Below are 5,592 nucleotides of genomic sequence, written 5' to 3'. Positions count from 1 at the left end.
GCAAAACCTATTCATTCAAATGAAACAAAATGTGCTGTTTGTGATGACAATTTAAACATGGTACTTTAGTCATTCCCAGTACCAGCTCACAAAACACCAGGGAGGTATTTGTTTGGTTCGCGTTTGCTCGATTGTGCATGTAAAATTATCAAATGATTAAACAGATCACCCAACGAACAGTGAAAGAATGTCTTGACTCAAACTGGTATAGCAAATTTATTTAAGAAACACTAAAGTTTGATGTATTTCTAATGACATTTATGCAATTTTTGCCTTTCACAAAGGTTAAGAAAGAATTAAGAATTGCACTAAACTTGGCAATATATGCTTATATGTCAAGAAAAGTCTGCTAAATGACTGTTTAGAAACTAAATCTGCATCTCCTCCTCCTCAGAGAGAGCATGCAAGGTTTAAGGGGGCATGTTTAACTACGGTCAGAGTTTCAGAGGGTCTGGGGTCTGTGCAGTGTTCAAACTTCCCTCATTAATCCTCCTTTGAGTAGGAAACTTCCTGCAGCTAAGAGCACTGCTCCCTAGAGAGATGTAATTTACAGACTGCAGAACAATTGGTTCATGATCACTGTCCGCCGCATTTTCTCCTTCACATCTGCACACAAACATAAACACACACTATATAACGTCCAATCCCCCCACCCCAAAAAAGGCAAGACCGCGATTGATGTCTGTTCAGGTCAAAGCTGACAATGTCCCCGAGGGGTTGTTTCGCACTTTGCAGTTTGACAATGGGAAAACATTTTCTAGAATGTGGCCCTAAAAGCAACACAAGGGTAAGCAATGATAATAATTTGCTAATGTCTGTATTCCCATAGTTAAATAGATGTTTTGAATTATAGGCTGTGTATGAGTGTGGTCATGGAGCCTACGTGTGCATGCATTTGCACAATCTTCCAAATGCCAAAGTTATATGTAATCTAAGTTTATACTGTAAATATATTTTAACGATTTACTTTTCCTTCATTTGCCATATGTACTTCAGAGCTACATAAATCTTAAATTCTCTCTCTCTCTCTCTCTTTATATATATATATATATGACTAGCAACTCGCTTACGAGTTTTATCACGCAATTCAGAGGAATAAAATGTCATAATTCCGAGAAAAGTATGAACTGTGCGAAGCACGATTTGCGAGGAAAAAAAGCCAAAATTGTGAAAAAAAATATCTTTGTTTATTTTTTTATTCTGTGTCATTGAAAAAATAACATATTTAACATTGTTAATAATAAGAAATGTTTCTTGAGCACAAAATCTAATAAATGCAGCATGGGGGTATAAGAGTTAACGTTAAAAGATTCCAAACATTTGATTGCTTTAGATGCTTTCTGGGACATTTCAGTGGCCTATAATCTATTTCCTTCAATGAATAAGTTAAGTAGGCCTACGTATGGTAATTTAGCATTACCTACCTTCACTTTAACTGTAGAAAACAATGGGTGCTTCTCATTTCTTATTTGTGCATCCTCGTTTCCTTTCCTTGCTTCCTTTCCTTGCGTCTCAGCTCCACCCCCTGTAGGACGCGAGGGAAGGAAGCGAGGAAAGGAAAGGAGGACAGAGGAATCGAATAAAAGCTTTTTTATATACATTGGAGTACTTGATCACTCGAGCGTCACTCCACAGTGTCATCAGCAGCGCTAAAAGGATCTGCCCTTATGATGTTGAAGTTTGGTTATTTAATAAATTCATAATAAATAATAATAAAGATAGGCTATACTGTTGAAATATTTGAGATTTGTGGTTTATATAAACTGCAAAGGTAAAGTATAAATTACAATGATTGTGACCGATGTGAAGGGGGAGGAGAATTGACACGTGCGTCACGTTTAGTCAGTATAACAGTTCCGCGTAGGATGCACTTGTGTATCCTCGCTTATGACTCCTCAGGAAGCCTCCTCACTCCTCGATCCTCGACTCCTCACGGTGCAATGGGCTATATGCACGCATAAGTTCCGCATTTGACGTAAGGATGCTCGTCCATTTCCGGTTGTGTAGATTAAAGCAGAGGAAAACCGGAGAAAACGGGATTATGGCAGAGTCTTCAATATTTACTGTCCTCCCGTCTTTGAAATGAAACGTACATACGTTTAGACGTAATTTTATATATAGTTATGTTTATTTAATATAATTTTAAAAAGAAGCATAAATACAACGAGGGGTGTCTGTTTTATCTGTTTTTGTGACTAACGTTTCTTTAGTATAACCATGGAGTATAAAATTCAATATAAATTCTCGGTATTGCATTGGACTCTATGATCGGCGGAAGTTATCGAGCATCCCTAATGCTTCACCGGAAATAACGCCGTGCATAGAGCCCATTAGAGAATTGAGATGTCCTTCAAGATGGCTGAGCTCGATCGGTTTCCGGGTCATAGGAGGGAGGACGGAGGAGCGAGGAGACGAGGAGGGATATTGAGAAGCACCCAATAAATCGCTCAAATGCTCTGTGGGTATCAGGCAGTGTTGTTTCGTCCATGAACGAATCTTGTGCATTTGAACGAATCATTTAACGAATCATTCCTTCTCGTATTGTTCAAATTGTCGGTTCGCTGAGGTCTCTGTTTTTGAACGATATAAAAAATAAAAGACTAAAAAAGATTAAATAACAACAACAAAAAAATAAGATTATTTGTTTACCTGCATGTCATGTGACCTTTACCCTCTGTGCATTTGAACGAATCATTTAACGAATCATTCCTTCTCGTATTGTTCAAATTGTCGGTTCGCTGAGGTCTGTTTTTGAACAATATAAAAAATAAAAGACTAAAAAAGATTAAATAACAACAACAAAAAAATAAGATTATTTGTTTACCTGCATGTCATGTGACCTTTACCCACTGTGCATTTGAACGAATCATTTAACGAATCATTCCTTCTCGTATTGTTCAAATTTTCGGTTCGCTGAGGTCTCTGTTTTTGAACGATATAAAAAATAAAAGACTAAAAAAGATTAAATAACAACAATAAAAAAATAAGATTATTTGTTTACCTGCATGTCATGTGACCTTTAACCTCAGTGAACATGACGGTATTGAAATATTAAAAATCTAAAATATTAAAAACAACTAAAAAAAATGCAGGTCATATCTATAGAGACAGTATAGGAAATGTTGAGACATTGAGCAAACCCCTAATACATAACCGTCCAGAACTCCATACCAACTCCCAATTTAAACATATGTCTTAAATTAGGGAGTTAATTAATTGCAGAGTTTATTGACAATTAACAGATGATGGGTGTGTGCATGTGTGTGTAGGGTTAAAAGTTTACAGGCATCTGAGCAATTTGGAGACAGCTGAATAAACGCAACTTAGAGGCTGTATTATTCATTGTTGGAGCAAATATTGTTGGGAGCAATCACAAAACCCAATGCTTCTCGTATATAAAACACCACTGATAAGAGTTCACCCAGAGGCACTTTAATCATATGGACTCATAAATCTTAGAAAAAAGAGGGTGTTTGCATTCTTAAGAAGACATGTGTCAGGTTTGATGCTGTTCGCTCAGCATCAAGCTCACAGCACATCATATAATGTGTCACTTCACATTGTATTTGGCATGTTTTCTCCGAGACTCCCGCAGAGATGTTTAAGGTTTGTTGTGAAGTTTCATTGGGAGCTGGTGACCCTGAGCTGAGCGGATGACCTTTGAACCTAGTGCCTCCAGGATGATGTTCATTTCCAACAGAAGACGGACTTTAATGTATATGTATATGACAGGTGAACCCTGCCATCTAGTGCATGAATATGGAACAACGACACTCTGAGAGCAAGGCCTGGTAAATCGTCGTTTCTACTCATTCGTGGAACAATTAAAAAAAATAATAAAACAAAACAAGACCCTAAAAGCAGATCTATGCTATTCAATCCAAGTTTAATGCTAAAAAATAATAGATTTTCTTTCGAAGTTATATAGTTATGGTTGATTTGGATTATTATAAATCACCAAACAATTTAGAAATTGTCTGAAACATATACACTAATGGTTATTGACAAGTATAAGGGGAGGCCAGGGTTAGTGTTTACTTCAGTGAATATTTCTCTTTTATAAAAGTCAGTTTTTATGTTGCAGAGGAAATGCATATTGAATTTATTTTGTAACACTAAATGCACAGAGACGCCACTATAAGAAGCTGCTGTTTATTGACACTAACTTGAGAAAAATATTATTTTTGAAATCTAAAAAATAAATCAAATAAAACAGCTAACAAAAAAAATCACAATGTGTGTTTTTTAAATACATTATTGGCTCAGCAAAAATGTATTCAACAATTATGAAACACAATTCATGATTTAGCAAAAACTAGTAAAAATGTCATTGGAATTATAATTAATTAGCTGTCAATGTACAGTATATAGCAAAAGTACACATTAGTTAAAATATAAACGTCAAGGTTAACATCTGCAATCCTCTTCAGAAAAGACTTTTATTCTCAAATAATTTTGCAGTCTCATAATACAATGCAATATCCGATTCTTATCAGTATCATTTTCATAACTCCTTCAAATCTTCCCTTGGGGCTAATAGTTTTAGAGAGCAAAACTGTAATTTTTCCAGTAAATACAATTCAACCGTTGAGAGAGTAGATGAAAGTGCAAATAAATCATATTCAATATTCAGCACATTCCCATCCATCTCAAATAAAAGGCAACACGTACAACATTTCAGTTTTCACCAGGGGGACGATTGTCAGTTACGAACGGGGAAAAAAATGACACAATGAGTTTAACGATACAGTTGAGGCTCTAAGAAAATAATGCGATTTTTAATTTTAGAAAATATTTTTATTTCAGTCTTCAGACTAAGAATGCACACTAGTGCCAAGTTATCTTTGGAATTTAAAAGAAAATAATTAACTTGTCACTTTTATTACGAATAAATCTGTCCCACAAATTAGGTCACATGACATCTCCAGAGCCAATCACATGGCTCAATTCCAATGTGACATGGCACTTGTATCTTGTTGTATTGTTTTAGTCTATTTCATATATAAATATTCATAAATGAGTTGCAGATGCTCAGTTAACTTGCTCTCGAAAGTTCACACTTTTGACCATTCCAATATGGCGGGCGGCTTATGTAAAGAGGCCAATTGAAACAGCTATCAATGAGGAATCTATGTATTTATATCTACTGGAATGATGCTGCGTTCACAGCATGTCTTACTTACCACAACTATGAGAGGACAACTTGACGTTGTTCACGTTATCAGAGTGGGAAGTATCATAGACATTCTCTGGAAGTATACATTTCTTTGGCAGCACTATCAACGGTTAACTGAAGCAGCGGTCAGGTGACACAGCGGGTCATGTGGTAAAAGTAGTAGCTAATCGAATTTCCCAGCTTACAAATATGAATTTGCAATTAATAAGTAAGTAATTACGAGCTCTACGAGGACGCTTTTTGCAACTTGAAATCACGTAATTACAACATGAATGCCGCGCGCCTTGGATTAAAGGGATAGTTCACTTTGAAATTAATTGTTGATATCTTTTACCTTACCTCAAGGGCATCCAATATGTCTTTGTTTCCACAGCATTTTCAAATTTGACATTTTTTGGTCAAACCGTTGTCAGTCA

Source organism: Pimephales promelas, chromosome 8 (assembly GCF_988280905.1).
Source record: "Pimephales promelas chromosome 8, fPimPro1.hap1.1, whole genome shotgun sequence".
Classification (NCBI taxonomy): domain Eukaryota; kingdom Metazoa; phylum Chordata; class Actinopteri; order Cypriniformes; family Leuciscidae; genus Pimephales; species Pimephales promelas.
This window is presented reverse-complemented; position numbering follows the sequence as displayed.